At 34.3% G+C, this 18,091-nt stretch overlaps 1 long non-coding RNA gene and 1 pseudogene across 3 annotated transcripts; both read right to left on the bottom strand.

Moving 5' to 3' along the window:
* Nucleotides 1-2,606: 2,606 nt before the first annotated feature.
* Nucleotides 2,607-14,771, bottom strand: LOC148880068 (pentatricopeptide repeat-containing protein At2g41080 pseudogene; annotated as a pseudogene).
* Nucleotides 14,772-17,145: 2,374 nt separating this feature from the next.
* On the bottom strand, nucleotides 17,146-18,081 carry LOC148880067 (uncharacterized). 3 transcript variants are annotated; one of them, XR_016104460.1, is made up of 2 exons: nucleotides 17,646-18,081; nucleotides 17,146-17,591 (listed from the first exon to the last, which is right to left on the bottom strand). It is a non-coding gene; the product is annotated as an uncharacterized LOC148880067 (long non-coding RNA). The 3 variants fall into 3 exon arrangements; XR_016104459.1 differs by having other exon boundaries at nucleotides 17,714-18,081; XR_016104461.1 differs by having other exon boundaries at nucleotides 17,146-17,577; nucleotides 17,646-18,041.
* Between the last annotated feature and the right edge of the window lie 10 nt (nucleotides 18,082-18,091).

Here is an 18,091-nt window from a genome sequence, read left to right as displayed (position 1 = left end):
TACTGCTAGCAATGTGCGAGTTATCTCTATCATGTGATGACATGTGTGACTTAAAACTTATGAAAATGTCAAAATTACCCTTTGACATTGTTCATCATCTTCCTCATTAGGAATCAAGATTGAACCAAAACAATAGATTGATTTTTGACAAATTACTTTTCTCTATTGGCTATTTGGGCATTTGGATGGTTGGTAAAGAAAATTAGATGACACCCAAAGGACATTTGTTTATTTTCACATGTCACTTAACAACAAGTAACACTTTTGTACTAAATTGGCATGCTTTGGAAGTTTAGGTATTGAATTGACATGTTTTGAAGTTTGGGGGCCAAAGTGAGATTAAACCCAAAGTACTTGGTACTAAAATGTAATTTTCCCTTTTATTTAATACTCAAAATAAAAAATCTAAAATTACCATTAATAAATTTCTATTTTATGCACATTTGAACTTTTATTATTTTAATATTTTAATTTAGTATATGATCGTTCAACTTATATTCTTATCATTTATGAAACTTAACTATTTTTTGTTAGGAAAAATGTATGATGCTCGAAGTATAATATCTAATTTTATCTCCTAAAATACATTCCAACACCCTTTTAATTTCTCTCTCTCTCTCTCTCAATATATATATATATATTATGGAATGGGTGCTTTCCCTATTCAGAAAATGGAATCTACTTATGCGAATAGATTTCACATCTTACGTGCAGATGTTTTGTACGTGTAAAACAGAGCATATAGAGAGACTTTCGGCCCTAACTTTCGTCCAAGGGCAAGGGTTAAGGAGCAGCCTTTGAGTCTGGGAAACGACCTTCGAGTTCGAGAAGAATGGCAACTTTCAAGGGAAGAATGGGAAAATGCCGACCTTCAAGGAAGGTGTCTTTTGCCCTCCAAGAGAGTCCAATGACCTTCAAGGGAGAAAGGGAGAATAGGAGAACGACAAGCTTCAAGTTTCCTTGTTGTTTCCGACGACCTTCAAGGAAGAAGGTCTCTTTATCCATGTTTTGCCATTCAAGGATGGCTCTGTTTTGCCATCCGAGGAAGAAATCCGATGACTCGAAGGAAAGCTACCTTGCATGATAAAATGAACGACGAAATCCGACAACCCAAGTAATGCATGCTGCCTCGTAGATCTCCCGTCACTTGTGCTGCCTTGTAGATCTCCCGTCATTGCTCGACTGGGGTTAATCCATCACTTGCCTACTACTGGGATTAATCTGTCTCTTTGTCAATGTTTCTAATAGCACTCGATTGTGTTTGATTGTTCCTCTTTGTCACTTGAATGCTCGATTGTGGCTAGATAGCACTCGACTGTGTTTGATTGTATCTCTTCATCACTTGCATGCTACCGTCACCTTGCATGCTCGATTGTGGCTAGATATAACAATAATTTCTAGCCATAATCATTTCTTCTCTTCGACATCCATAATCACTTCTTCTCTTGGGCAGATGTATTGTCATGTTGATCTTTATATATATATTGCTTCTTGTCACTTGGGTGTTCTTCTCGTTCTATTTTCTTTTGTTTTTTGTTCTTGCCTGGTGTTTGTATGTTTGTTCTTTTGCTTTATTTACTTCAAACCAAGTTTTTTTTTTGTACTGATATTGAACTATGTGTTGACTTGTTTATTTTTTTGTGCCAGGTTCTTTTTGTTGTTGCCTGGGTTCTTCTACCTTTTACTCCTGGTTCTTCTTGTTATTGCATCATTTTTATTTTCTACATTTTCATAGTTTTTAGAAAAGGGCTAGCTAGGGAGAATCCCCCAATCCATTTACTTTCTTCATTGGTGATTTGTGTTCACTAGTGGAAGATATTAATGTATATCTTCCATGTTATGTATATATGATAAAACTTGGCTACTAATTGTGAGGAGAAAAACAACTTGCACCATGACTTCAAGTCAATACGGGTGTGGAAAAATATCAAGGTAAGGTAGCTAAACAAAGAAATGCTGGGTTTGATAGAAAATGAAAGAGAAACCTTTAACAACTTTCTCTCCTCAATTTTCTACTACTCTATTATTTTAACCAAATAGAGCCTAAATGGCATATTTGGATTCTCATGCTCATCAACAACCTCAAACTAATAATTTTATCCCTGATTAACTGTGTAAACAGTATAAATCTAAGTGATAATAAAGTTTCCCTTTGGCCTTCTGTTACATATACTAATTTTTGTTTTATATTTTCCCTCATCCTCGTATCTTTTTTCTTTGATGAAATGCTTGATGAAAAAATTGATGATTATTGTATTTTCGCCAAAAGTCCTTAAAACTGCTGCTAGAGACTTTATCGACAGTCGACAAATTGCCACTAAAGCAACTGTTGCTAAAGCATTCTAGCAGCAGTTTTCGTGGCTGCCAGTATAAATTTTAAGCTGTTGCTAGAAGTCTTTTTAGCGGTAGTCGCGACTGCCACGAAAAGTATATATATATATATATATATATATATATATATATATATATATTTTTTTTTTCAAATAACCTTTTTTTCTAATTTTCTTCAAATTTCCTATTCTTTTCTCTGTATTCATTTAAATAGAAATAAAATACAAAAATAAATAAACATCAATTACAAATAAAATTTTAAAAAAAATCTCTATTCAAAATATTTGAATCACAAATACATAATCAGACTTGAATATTTCAATTACAAATAATGAACTACTCCACAAAACAACATCTTCATCTTCAGATTCCCAAAAGGCCCTTATAGAGTCTTCCAAACACCCACACCTTGAGTACATGTTAATCAATGAACTGAAGATGGATACTACCAAAGCATCTCCAGACTTAATAGCTTTAGCATGAATCTACTGCCCTTGTCTAAGTGTTGCCAATTCTGAACATGAACTGATAACACTGACAAAGATAATTTTGTCTGGCCTGAATCTTGCAATTTTCATAAGATTATATTGATCCATGGCTTCCTCGGAGCACCCATTTTGTGCCTTGCCAGCTATGAGGGTATTGTAGGCGACAACATTATGAACATGCATTCTCTTTATTACTCTTTCCCCTTCTTCCACAAATCCACATTTCATGTACATATGAGCCAGAGAACTCCCAACAACCAAATTGCCATCAAACCCAGACTTCATTATGTAGCAATGGATCTGCTTTCTAGGAATAAGTGCTTTCAGATCAGTGCAACCTCTAAGATTACTACCTAGAGTAAACTCATCAAGTCGAAATCCAATCTCATGCATTTGAGATAACAAACCCAATGCCTCTTTGTTGAATTCAAACTATGTAAGTCCAGTAATCATTGCATTCCATGTCGCGAGGTTTCTCTCAGGCATTTCTTCAAACAACTTCCAAGCAGTCTCCAAATCACCACTTTGTATAAACCCACTAATCAAAATGTTTGATGTCATGATGTTCTTCCTGGGCATCACATTGAATTTTTCAAATACTCCTTCAACATTCCATTGCAAGTAAGGTCTATGAATTCATCTCTAGACTTGGCAATACTTTTAGAAGTGTCTATGGACAAAAGTGACAAATTGTGATGCATGGACCTTTATTATGTTGGGAAAATAAGCAGAGGAATCTTAGTAAAGGCTTGCTCACGCACTTTATGAGCCTTCCCTGGTAGTCAAATATATTCAAGAGAATGTTGCAATTAAGGACCCTTCATCAAAATACTAAATTAAAACAAGGTTCACATCAAAAAGAAGAAGAAGAAGAAGAAGAGGATTCTTTCTTACTCACTCACATCCTTCATAAATAAAATTGGTCTTCCATCTATATAATCTACAAATCAATGGGGAAAATCGTAGATTAGAAATGTATATCATAAAATATTTTAAGTAAAATGATATATATTAACAGATTGATAGCATAAAAATTACCTAAACAAAATTATCAAGTGAGGTTTCATTCATGAGGTGGTAATGGAGTGTGTTTCAAAAGAATCAGGGGAAAAAAACTATGCAACATCTAAACATTATATAAATCAAAAAAAAAAAAAACAAAAGAGCAGTGATTATACAATATAATAATCACTTTTTTAGTAGATACTTGACCAAATTGATAGCTCCTAGAAACAGAAACATGACTATTATTGAGATAGAAATCACTCTATGCAATGCCATTTGTGAGATATATCAGTGCACTCTGTTGTCCAATGAACCATAATCAATGTTATCAATAAAAACAATAAAATAACACACTTACTAGTTTCATTAAATAATAGGTTGGAAGCATTGCAGATGCCCATGTCAACTCAACATCATTTTCTCAGAGGTTAGATCTTTGGCTTCCAAAGAGAGTATCTTATACCAATGGACCACTCAATAAGCCATTTCTGTATAGATAAGATGGCTAGGAAAGGAGTAGAGAAGGATGGGTTCCTCTAGGGGCAACACCCAAGGGGAAGGAAGATTATTTTGATCACCATGCTTTATTATTGACAATTCCATGTTTTTGCTAACCTCTAGTTTTAAGTTTCCAGTCTAGATTTGCCTCTGAGAATCTAGATAAACCTAGGTACATTCCCTATAATAATGAACTCCTTCAGTTTTGTTATTGATAAGAAACACTAATTAACATTGAAAAGAAGCACAACTTCTTCTTTAGGAGAGTAGACTAACATGAATTCAATTTCGAGATTCAGATTATTAATGTGGTAATTTAATACTATTTATGTCAAGTTTGAATACTAGGGTGGCATATATCACATTATTGATAATTCCATATTTTCAAAATTCAAAAGAGTTGACAAGTGGCAATATAAGCAGTGAGTTTCAAGTGAGTGGATATTCTGAGGATTTTCATCCTCAGCTCTGAAAGAACCTACTTGAGTTATCAGTAATCATAGACGACAACAACCCTCTGCTTTTAATTCCACCCCTTCTTCAAAATCATATTTTAATATAGACAGTGAAAGATCTTAAAAAATTCATCTCTTGACATGCTCAATGTTGTTTGAAAAGATTTCCATGCTTAAACATCTCTCCACCACCAATTATTTGTACTATAGTCTCATGAAAGGTTTCATATCCTAAAAAGAAAAATTCTTCTCTTTCTCTATATTATTCTTCTCAGCTTTGCTAATGTTAACAACGAACCTTATCCATATACAAATGGTTGCTCTGTTAGTGATGAAAAAAATAACATTAACAAAGTCATACCAACTCTGTAGTTACTAACAAATTTGACTACAGTCCAATTTCTAATCATAAATGACTTTCGGTAACCATACCAATAATTCTAAAGTCTTCACTCACATGGAAGTGATTGACTTTTGAGACATTTTGACACATGTAAGATGGGCATGATTATGTATCCTAATGTTTCTCTAGTGGTTCTCTTTTGTCAAATAAATAAATAAATAACGAGTTTAATAGTGAATTAATGGTCCATAATCACTTTCAAATGCCTATGGCCCACAATCAGACTCTTTAATTTTTAACCCTATCCTAGCCATCAAGTGGACATGATCCACAACCACTACTCAATCTTTCAGTTTGCATTTATGGTTGATGTAGGCCAGATATTTTTTTATAACAATCTCTTGCGCAGATAGAGTTGTGCTTACCACTAAACCTAGTTCTATCTAAAAGGGGATTATTTGCAATAGTCAATCAGCAACTTAATAAGACTAGAAAGCTTGAAAATGCATCTAGCAAACAAGGGAGCATGACTAGTTCCAAACCCACCCAAAGTCGAGGACGATAAAAAATTTTACAAGGAAAATGGCTGATATATGATTCCTAGATACTAAAACCGACATAGAAATGAGAAATAGGGAAATGACTCTTCATTTCCTAAAATCCAGATACCCATTTTATATGATTCTCAAACCAAAAAGGAGATTTTTGTACTGATTAACTATTAGACTATGTTTGAAACTTTGAATCATAGTAATCAACTATTATTTGACTTAAACTTCCTCAATAAACAAAAAAATAACATTAATGCTTTTTGCTTTCTATCTGCTTTCTAATCTAGTGACTAAGTTTCAGCCTATTGTTACCACACAAAAACTTCAATCATATTTGGATTTAACCACCTAGGTTCCCTATTACCACCAATCCAAATACCACAAACTTCAGTCTCATGAAGCTTGTGTCAAAATCAATGTTGCATGTACTCTCTTAAATGAATGAAGTGTCCATAGAGGACATGTGTCAAACTCAGACACTCCATGGATTATTGGAGAAAATTTCTATGACATTTTCTTTTTCTCCTTATTTGACATAGGTTAATAGTTAATTTATACAATGAATGTCATTTTTCCTACAATAATGTTAGAAAGTCCTTGTTTCTCTATCTTGGCTTGTCAGATTGTCGAGCATGCATTGTCTTGTTTCTTTTCCATATTTTTTTTATTAAACCTTCAACTTTATATTAGAAACACTAAACGCCTAACTATAGAGTTTAAGAATCCAGAAATGCATGTCACCTTAACTTGCCCTACACAAAAAGCACATTGAAACCTATGGTGCTTAGATACAAATGTGGATACAGGAAATAGGGATACAATTCTCCATTTCCAAAAAGTTCTAGACACAAAAATGAGTATATGTATCCCACATTATATGCTTATATCTTGTGTTTATATTTAGTTTTTGAAGCTAATTGTCTCTAACACTTATGTCTTGTCATATTTAATTAAATTTTTACCATGTGCATATATTTTTATAGAGGTATATATATCCAGGTGTCATATACATCAAGATATTTCTTTCCAATAAGAAATGCTAACATTTTGGATCCCTACACAAAAAACAATTGGATCATAATAAGAAATCTCTGGAACTAAATGTCTCTAACACTTATGTCTTGTCATATTTAATTAAATTTCTACCATATGCATATATTTTTATAGAGGTATATATATCCAAGTGTCATACACATCAAGATATTTCTTTCCAATAAGAAATGCTAACATTTTGGATCCCTACACAAAAAACAATTGGATCCCAATAAGAAATTTCTGGAACTAATGGGAAAGTAACAATGCTAACATAGTAAATCTCAAATGAATCATATCAGCCTAATTAGACTCCACCTACATACTTCTTGTGTTTGTAAATGTAGACTTTTAGGCAATGATCAAAGCAAAGTTAAGCTACCATATTCATTTTGGAGTTTGTGAGGCACTAGTATATAGGACTATTTGTTATGGCCAACAAGGTTATGTTACTCAGATTCGGTGAGGACATGGATGTATATGGTATTGGATACAAATATCATTTAAAGTTCAAGTATCTAATACGATGTGGCTCCCTTGTACAGATATCCAAGTATCATAGCAACAAATGCAAATTTTGCTTTAGAGCTTTTTTCTTTTACTTACAAAATGAAGGTATCTACAACTTAAGGAAAATTAAGAGTTGTTGTCTTGTAACCAATTTTAAGATCCAACTTAACCAATAACTATTCTATCAAGTTAGATTTTTTAGTTTTCACAGATCACTAAGATAGTATCAAGCTAAATTCAAAATTGTAGTTTAATGGTGGTCAAAACAAGCTATTTATGATTAGGTTCTATTGATCTCTAAATGATCTAGCTTCTAATTTATATTTCAAAAATAATCAAGTTTGATTAATAATAACTATTTTAAGGGCCTGATGAAGGCACATCTCTAGTCAGAGGGCAAAAGAAAACTATTTTTTTAATGGGTCTCAGCATGTCTTTGGGAACTCAATTCAGTGTGTGTTGCACTGTGACATTCATTGCTACCATTCATCAAAAACATAGAAGCAACAAAAGATCAAGTATTCAAGACAAGAACTTTCTAATTTCTTAGAAAGATAAAAAATGTTATATGAATGAGCATTGGTTTTTGCTTTTATACCCAAATTTTCACCTCTAAGAGAATCAAATTATGCTGAATTCATATTTTTTTCACCCCCAAACATATAAATTAGGGCTCTAAAAATAAAATAAAGATTGTCTTGATATATTATTTTTCTAGTCTAACAAACAAGGGGAAAATGGAACCAGACACCTAATTGGCACATGAGCAAAGCAAGCATGGTTGCATTAAATCTGTAGAAATAATCACCCAAGCAATATTGAATTAATTAAGTTGAAATTTTTGTTGGATAAGCAATTCAAAGTTTCAAACAATGACCAGTAAAAGAAATATAATGCGGCAATAAAAATAATGTCTTAAGAGATGAAGAAATTTGCAAAATAAAGTATATACCAGGGCAAAGACCAAGATAGAGCCAATAAGTAGAAGTTGATTTGTCCCTCCTTATAAAGCACTAAATGGGCGAGTCATGGGGCTCAGGCTATTCAAAGTTGAAGCAATGACAACAAAAAAGAAGAAGAAAAGTAGTAGAGAAAATAGAGAACAAAAGAATATTATCTGGAGAGAGAGAGAGGCGTAAAAACCTACTTTAATGAGATAGGGAAGATAATCTTTCCACATTGCTCAAGAGTCTTGAAATCTTTTTTACAATCTCTCTCCATGAACTACAAACAAACGCACAAACAATGACACTTCTCCTTGCAGGCCACAATGTCTAGTTATCCTCCACTCTCTGGATCACATCCATAAGTAACTCCGGAGGTAGGTTAGCCCATGGGCCCTGTTCAATCAAATCCGTTTGGAACTTGACACATTAGGGCTAATATGCAATATCTTGTGGCTACCCACATCCTTTCCTTCTCTTCCTCTCCTCGACTTGCATGAAATCCTTTCCCTCATCTCCTTTAGCTCCCGAACAAAGCTTTTGAACAACAGTATAACCAAATAGATTCTTCTTTCATTAATTATAAGATAATCTGACAAACAAAATGGAGAAAATAGAGGATTAGTGAGGTTAATCTGGGATGAAGAAAACAACCTTGTTTAGTTCCCAAAATAGGATAAACTAAACAGTTGGTGTTTTTTCATTTCGACTTACTTGGAGTATATGGTAAAAATGTTTTTATGTCTCAATCAAAATTTGATGGGCTCGAACTAAGCGGAGAAATCTAACTTCCCAGAAGAATCATTAAACCTATTACCATACTAAGAGAGAGGGAGAGAGAAAAGGAGAGAGACGAGAGAGAGAGAGAGAGAGAGGGTAGGAGAGGCATGGATATTTTTAGCGGGCGAGAGAGAGTGGGCTGCTGCTTAAAATCCATCTTTCTAGTGGCAATCACCATACAATCGGGTCGAAAACTACCACTAGAACTCTATTTTCTTGTAGTGCTTCTGTTTGCAAATAAGGACATAGACAACATGCATGGTTGTGGACTGTAAAACAAAAAAGTCTCCAACCTATTAATGACACTTGAATGGATTCCTCTTTGTATTTTCATATTTTTGTGTCCCATGCCATTTGTACAATCCAATTTTCCTATTAGTGTTATACCCCATTTTCTTTTTTTACTGGAACATTATTGAGGCCCATTGTAGTTATGGATGGTATTAAGAGTTTTTCTCATCTGTCAATAAAACATTAACTTGATGTTTGTTCCTAATGTAGCAATAGATTATTCCTTTGTATGATAGTTAATTAGATGTAGAAATAATATTGGTAACTTATCAATGGCTATATGAAAACTTCCCTGCGACTACTGAAGTAGATATAAGTTTTTAAAAGTAACAGTTGAAAAGCATTCTTTAATTGTTGATTAAAAAGGTTTTTTTTTTTTTTTTTATAATTTAAGGTACTTCTGATAGTTGTTAATATTAAATAGTAATAGCACCTCTGTTGAAGAGTTCATAGGTAAATATATTCGTTCAAATCTGTTATATGTCTTATGAAGCCATATAAGTACAACTAACTTTACAACATTGTGATATTGCTATAACTCTCTCCCATGCATGCGACAAGCTATAATTTGCTAATTTCCTATTTATGTAAAGGTATAGTGTCCATTCTCACTAATTGGAGTAAAGATACGATGTTTATTATCTCTACTTGGAATTGACACTTCTGTGCACATTAACATGGTTTTTCATTGAAGAGTCTCTAGAGTAAGAGTAATAAAACAGGCTACTAGTGTTTTTCATGTGTGGAACTTACTTTCAGAAGAATTATGTAATTTTCTTTTATATAAAGATAACTTTAGTAGCAACAATTTTCATACCTGACCAATAGAATAATTTTCTTGAAGAGAATCTTAGGAATACAAGCTTCAAGAAGTTTCATTGTCGAATAAGGATAACATGTGATAAGAAAAAGAGAAGAGGCCAATGTTTTGGAAGAAACCAAAAATAAGTAAATAGAACTCTTATCATAATGAATTTATGTGCTTGCATGTAATTTATATTAAATCTACTTATATATAAGTTGAGCCATTTTTGGTGAAAATACGAGCAATAATTTTCCAATTTAGTTCAAACATCATTTTCATTACTTCTCTATTGCATTTTTAGTGCCATATTGTGAACTTGATTGTAGGATTTTAGTTGTCTTAGATATTCTGTCTGTTGATGTTTTTCTATTGGGCATAAGCTTTGGAGATGTGTAAGAATTAGTTTTTGGGAGTTTCTATTTTCCATGAAATTGCTTTTCCACTTGGGACTTCGATGTAGTGTGCCCCACTGCCTGATAGTATCTGGTTATGATCAGACATGATCTGTCACTATGAGGCATTCATAAAATTCCTCTAAATTATGTTCAAGTAATGCCCATATAATAAAAAATTCTTGTAGTGGTCTATGTCTTGTATGCATAATCATTACACGAACAATGAGTCTAAAGCTAAATCATAAATTGGTACAAAATGGTTCCTGTGAATTGAATAAGATGGGTTCCAATTATCTTCTAAAATGAGTGAAATTCAGGCTTGTAAATTTTGCTAGATGAACAGAATATAAACAGATGACTATGAGACCAAAGAAACAATGTTGCAAGCGTCCGACTATTGAATAAGTTATAGGTGACCATCCAATAAAGGAGAGAAATAAAGAATATAAGCAGATGGATATAAAAAAAAAGAGAATAAACACATCAAACAGTTTACTATCCAATAAAGCAGAGAAACAAAGAATATAAGCAGATGAATATAAAGAAAGGTAATGAACACATCAAACAATTTATATCATTCCTTTCCCAACTTAGAGAAGTTACAAGTTCATCCCCATCTTAGGTAATCCCTAGACAAGACTTTCCCTTATAGCCCCACTTAGATCAGCTATTCAACTACTACCTAGGATTTGTGCCTGTCTCACTAAGATCCTGAAACTCCATGAGATTTCCCTGTTTCCCTCATCCAAGAGATTACTATTTGGCAATTCCAAAATGAGCCTAAGAAGTAAATAATGATCTACCAATTTATATAAAAGAGTATGGAGGTGGGAGGAAGTAGGGGAGGAACTAGGGGTTGGCCCCCCTATGGTTTGACAAAAATGTTAATGTGTGTTGTGGATAAGGTAGCTAAACAAAGAAATGTTGGGTTTGATAGAAAATGAAAGAGAAACCTTTTAACAACTTTCTCTCCTCAATTTCTTGCTACTCTCTATTATTTTAACCAAACAAAGCCTAAATGGCATATTTAGATTCTCATGCTCATCAACAACCTCAAACTACTAATTTTACCCATGATTAACTAACTGTGTAAACAATATAAATCAAAATGCTAATAAAGTTTCCCTTTGGCCTTCTGTTACATATACTATTTTTTTTTTATATTTTTCCTCATCCTTGTATCTTTTTTCTTTGATGAAATGCTTGATGGAAAAAAATGATGATTATTGTATTTTCTATTAGTAAATAAGGACATAGGAAACATTCATGGTTGTGGCCTGTAAAACAAAAAAGTCTCTAGCCTATTAATGACACTTGAATGGATTCCTCTTTGTATTTTCATATTTTTGTGTCCCATGCCATTTGTACAATCCAATTTTCCTATTACTATTATATCTCATTTTCTTTTTTACTAAAATATTATTGAATCATTTTTATTTTCTGCATCATACACCAAGCATGCAAAAAGACAAGAAATTAGTGCTTGCAAGTGTGTTATCAACATGCTAAAAACATGAAACAACACTATCATTAGTGTTCTCAGTGTTTCCACCATTAAAATATTGTTTGTTCAACAATTATAATAGGAGTTTCAAGGTCTAATAATGCATTGCTGCAGATTTCACTCCCTTCAGTAAATGAAACCCATTGTTTCTAGATTTGTGTTGTAAATTTCCCTTTGTTGAACAGGTCACAGATGAATATGAGAACAAAGAAACAATGCGGCAAGTGTCCTACTATTGTTATAGGTGATTATCCAATAAAGGAGAGAAACAAAGAATATAAGTAGATGGGTATAAAGAAAGAGAATAAGCACATCAAACAGTTTACTATCCAATAAAGGAGATAAACAAATAATATAAGCAGATGGATGTAAAGAAAGAGAATAAACACATCAAATAGTTTATACCATTTCTTTCCCAACTTAGAGAAGTTCCAAGTTCATCCCCTACTTTCACTAAGGTGTCAGCCAAAACATTTGTATTATTCCTAGGCACCCACTTGGATCAGCTATTCAACTATTGCCTAGGATTTGTGCCTGTCTTCACTAAGATCCTAAAACTCCATGAGATTTCCCTGTTTCCCTCATCCAAGAGATTACTATTTGGCAATTCCAAATTAAGCCTAAAGTGTGCGTGCGAGGTCAATCATTGTTTACACACGTGATACCCTATCCCAATGTATGACTTTACCCTTCTTTCTCTCTCGGCCTGGATTCTTTTCCTACCTCTCTCACCCTGTCTCTCTTCTAGAAACTCCCCTCTCTCTCTCTACTTAACTTATCGCAAGGGAACTCTAACACTAACCTCTTCCATCCCTCTCACCAGACTCCTAATGGCCCCAGCTTACCGTTAACCTTTCTTTCTCTCCATCTCTTTCTTTGCTTTGCCACCCTATCTTCTCCTCTTTTCCATTGGTTTTAATCATATGGGTTTCGATCTCAGATAGGGTTTCAACCTTTAATCCCTTTTTTTTTCCTGTTTTTGATTTTCAAATAGGTTGTCTCTGATAGGATTTCTATTTTCATTTTTTATTATATGAGTTTCTTCTCGATTTATCTCTGATATTTTGCTTGACTTTTCTCTCATTTATTGATTTCCTTCCACTTCCAATGGTTCACTCTCGCATAGCAAGATTGAATATGTATGGAGCCAAATCTATCGCTATGTATGGGGCCAAGGAATGAGCGGGATTGAGAGAGCTCAATCCACGACTAATTTGTTTAGTCAATTTGTTTTTCTTTTTTCGTTTTGGTGGCGCTTTGTGTTTCTTTGTGCTACTTGCTACCAGAATTATTCTAAAAGAATGTATTTCTTTACTTACTTTTTGAGATTGAATCATTTATGTCTTTTTGGGTTTGGTTGAAAGTTTTCATTTTTAATTCAAACAAGAATTGATCAGGTAATATATTTCTGTCCCTATTGTGCATCTTGTTACATTTATTTATTGTGTTCCCTTGGTTTTGTGCATGTAGGTTCCGTTTTGTTTGTGTGTTTATACGTTTTAAGATTCCTACTATTGGTGTACTATACAAAACAAAAATTGATGAGGTATCACCTTTTCTATCCAACTGACTCAATCAGCCATCTTTATGATGCACATGGATTTAAAACAGTAATGACCAAGAATTAAGAGAATAGAATTGTCCCTCCCAAGGCCACAGATAGGTGTGATCAACATTGGGTGATGACCTTTTTATTGAGTGGACCAAAAGAGGTTGGGTGGTATCATCACAATCAAGAGTAGAGAGGATTTGATAGCAGTTTTTGGGAGAATGCCAAGTTATGGTACCAAAAGAGACATGTTTATATTTGGCCAGGACATGGTTTTTTCAGAAGGATTAAAGAAAGAATAGAATCTTAACCAGAATAAATGAAAAGGTAAGTGAGTGACCTTGATGGAAGATTTGTTTGGAAGGATAGGTGATGATGGTTTTTCATTGCTTGGATTTAGGTTTGGAGAATTTGTTGACAGAGTTTGTTATTTATGCTACCTTCTCCTTCCTTGCCCGCTGCTAGAATCCTTTATATTCTTCACCAATTTTGACCTTTTTTGGTCCTAACTAATACATCATTAAGTAGATTCTTAAATCTTCAATAGCTGAATGTTGCTATGTTGATTTCTACGCTTGGGAGTATCATGTCTGTTTATGAATGCTAACTTTGTTTTTCTTTTTCTTGAAATTGGTTGGTTTATTCATTAGATCTAACCAATGATTTGATTTGGTTTCGCATTTTGCACATGCACAAAATTAAACATGGAGATCGTATACCTAGTACAATTACTTAATATTTTTAGCTTTCTTTTTTGTTAATTTACAACCTTTTTTTCTTAATATTTTGGCCTTAATTAGCAATTTCCTATCATTGGTGGTATTTTCATTTAATTCTTACATAGTGAATTGTCTTAGGGTAGATTTATACTACTTTGTGTTAAATTGATTGATTTTGTTCATACCACTTATGTGGGAACACATGGTATGATTAAGGATCATCATGGGGCCATGGTGAGCTCCTCTTGATTATATGCTAATTTTCAAATATTTTCTCCCTTCTACAGTGATGCTGCTACTACTCTATTTATTTTTGTAGCCAATTGATAACTGATACTAGAATTTAGCAACTTGATAAACTTTAGTTTTATTTATTTTTTTGATAGGTTTGTCTTTGGTTTTATTGCTTTATATGTTTGCAATGAAACCATAGTAAGTCCTTTTTTTTGAACTCTAGGTTTTATTTTCTAATTTACCATTTTTTTTTTCATTTCTTAAACTCACTGTATGGACCATTTTTGTGCAAGAGGGGCAGTGGCTTCTGGTAGAAGATATTCTCACCTGCAACCATGACCGGTGGTTCATAATTTCATAAATGGATAAGAATGTGGTTATCTTGTTAAAGATTGCCTCTTTTCATTAACAATTAAACTAAGTGGTCTATTTTATGGTTCCACTTAGCATGTCCACTTGATCTTTCCTCTTTGGGTGCACATTTTCGGTTTCTTGATAAACTTATCATCATATTTCTGATTTTGAGTTTGATACAATCAAGTAAGAAGTAATGGGGGATAGAGATAATAATTGGAATCCTTATTTATATTGAAAAGTTTCTACTAATGGAGAGTTTTGCTCTCCTTCGGTTTTGTGCTTTTACTAATTCAGCTAATTTTGTGATGGCTGCAGGTGGCATGGTTTGAAAAGTATAGTTATGAAACAAAAATGGGTTCAATTCTACAAGCCAGACTTAAAATTATACAAACATTTTAGGCTGGTTGTAATGGAAGGGAATACAGTATTCCTTCATTCAATTATTATAGGACAAACACCAACACATTTTCATTTTGATTTCTTACATCTCTTGCCTTATTTGACTATAAACTCCTTGACAAAACTAATTCTAAGTATTTATTTTGAATATAAAGCATATTCAGGAGATCATTATCCTCTCATTAGCCCTTGTGAAGTAGGGGTCCCCCGCTAGTCTGATATAACACTATACATCTCACATGACTCGAAACGAAAAAAAAAAAAAAAAAAGGATTCCACTAGATAGAGTGTTGGAATGTATTTTGTTGGTAGGAGATTTAGATATTTTATTTTATTTTTGTTTTTTTTGGGTAAATTGCAAAAACCCCTTAAAGTTTTTGATTATTGCTGAAATCTTTTTAAAGTTTAATAATTACAATAACCTCTCTTAAATTTTATGACATAGTTGCAATTAAACCCTTGTGATAAAATCTTCTAAAAAATGCATGAAAATATTCAAAATATTCATATAATTACTACTAAGGCTGGTTTAAGAAACAATACAAACTTTATAAATAACAAAAACAAATAAAAAGGGCAAACTTGAAAAATAAATTAATTTTTTCAGTAGAGAAAAAAGAATCAATTAAAAAAAAAGAGATTGAAAGGGTTTGGATATTGATTCATATGAATAGATAAACAGAAAATTTCTTAAATTACCCTTAAGATTTAAAAAATTGACTAACTCTACCCCTATTTTCTAACAATCGACTAAATCCACCATTTTACCCTTACAATCTCTTCCCAGTGGCAACGGCAAACGGAGTCAGCTTGGTCCTTAACTAGCTGCGGGGATGGCCTCCTCCACCTCAGCTTGTAAGGGATAGCCCCTTACAATCTCTTCCCTTTCGTTCTCTCTCCCTCTCTCCCTCTCTCCTCGCTTTTCCCTGCCAACTTCTTGCTAACCTCTGAATATGCCTCTTGAGGGGAAGAGTTAGGGAAGAAAACAAAAACGAAAATCGATCAGGTGTATGCCGGAGTTGAGTGGGAACAGTGAGAGACTACCACCACTGTGAGTTCCCTGTTCTCCGATCGTAGGTGATGAGCGAACTTCCAGTGACACCTTCTAACTCTCCAATGACTACTAGTGCTACCAAAACACAACCTGATACAATCAACAGATCCTCATCTATAATCGATTCTCTCAACAAAACAAACCCATCAAAATTTATTTAATTACTCACCCTTCACCTGACTGCAGCTCTCAAGCACGAGGGAGTAAAACCGAATATTTCAATCTAATGGCCACTTCAAAAATAAAAAAAATGTCGAGAGTTTGAGATATGATTGGGGGTCTGATTTTTTTTGCTTTTAAACTTTGTGGGGAGAGAGAAAGTACAAGCCGATAGAGAGGGAGGCAGTATGCACCAGCGGCACAACCGTCGCTGGTGGATGGTGGAACAGGGGAGAGCGGAGGCGGGGAGAGAATGAGAGAGAGGAGGAAATCTCTTCGACGTCGGTCATAGAAGAGAAAAGGAGCTCGATTTTTATTTTCTTTATTCTTCTTCGTCAGATTTGTCCCTCTTTTTGCAGAAAGGAAGCTTCGTCAGATTTATCCCTCTTCTTCTCCATCAATCCCTTCCCCTAGTTCTTTCGCCGGTGTAGCAGAGGTAACTGCAGTAGCTATCATTTGCGACTTTGTCAATATGCACCCGACAAGTATCCCGTCGAAGGTCGATCGCCAGGGTGCTGCAAGCAGAAGCTCGATTGCAGCATTGTCCTACACGGATGATACGCCGTAACACTGTAAATCGGTTAACAACCTGCAAATCCCAACTTCACAACCCACAACCCCTTCAAGAAACCCTAGATAAATTTTCACAGCAAACGCTACAAATCCAACCACCAGATGCAAAGATCTGCAGCTCCAACAAACTAGAAATCTCGAAAAACCGTTCATCGGGCGAAATGACACATAATTAAAAAGATGCATTTATCTAAAAATGTGCGAAAATATTTTTGACGGTGCACGATCTACAAGGCCAGTGATTAAATAATCGTGCATATTTGTAACATTGGGGTGCACTTATACAGTTGATTTGTCATAAGTCTTACAAAATACCTTAATCCTTCAGTCCTCTTAAGAATTTGTTTCACAATTGAGGACGAGATTTGCAGACGTACGATATTAGTTTTTAGAAGTTACCTATCTATCACTTCAACAGGTCGTATCATCTTCGGCCTTGAACGAGGTTATCCAGGTACCCAAGCTGCAGGTCGTATCATCTTCGGCCTTGAACGAGGTTATCCAGGTACCCAAGCTGACCTGGCCTGTTGTTGAGGTGGCAGGAAATACTGAATTATCATAGGTCACCAGATCGCTTTCACGTGTTCGATTGTTGATGGGTCTGCCCAGATTAACCTTCACCAATTTTAAAATAATAAAAAAAAATGAAATCAAACTTGTTCCACTTACAAATTAGAGATGTCTAATCGATCGAATAACTTTTCACGGGTTTTCTCTATGACGAGTTTGGATTCAACCTTTTCGCCTTGCAGAAATCTCATCTAATCATTGACGTCCTCAATTCTGGGTTGGTTGCACTGCACTTCCTCAATTTCAACAGAAAATTAAGCAGAAAATCGCAGTCAGCCTATGGAGATATGGCTCATCATCCTCGCTTTTCTCTGCATCACTGCAGCCCTGAAATCCCTCTTGTAAGAGAAAAGCTGGAAGAGTTAGCCGCTAACGACCGCTACCCGTCTCCACGAAGAGATGGCCACCGATCTATTTCAAGTCAATTCAGGGGCACTCCCAGCGGCGCTCTGGATCCTACCCGTGTTCTCTTGATTTGCTCCGGCGCTCTGTACCCTCCCAATCTCGACGCAGTGAGGAACTTTTAATTTGACTTAAAGGTTAAA

This window comes from Nelumbo lutea, chromosome 1 (assembly GCF_056320005.1).
Source record: "Nelumbo lutea isolate HS-2025 chromosome 1, American lotus-T2T, whole genome shotgun sequence".
Taxonomy (NCBI): Eukaryota; Viridiplantae; Streptophyta; class Magnoliopsida; order Proteales; family Nelumbonaceae; genus Nelumbo; species Nelumbo lutea.
The sequence above is the reverse complement of the archived record's forward strand: the minus strand, read 5'-3'. Positions and strand labels throughout refer to the sequence as shown.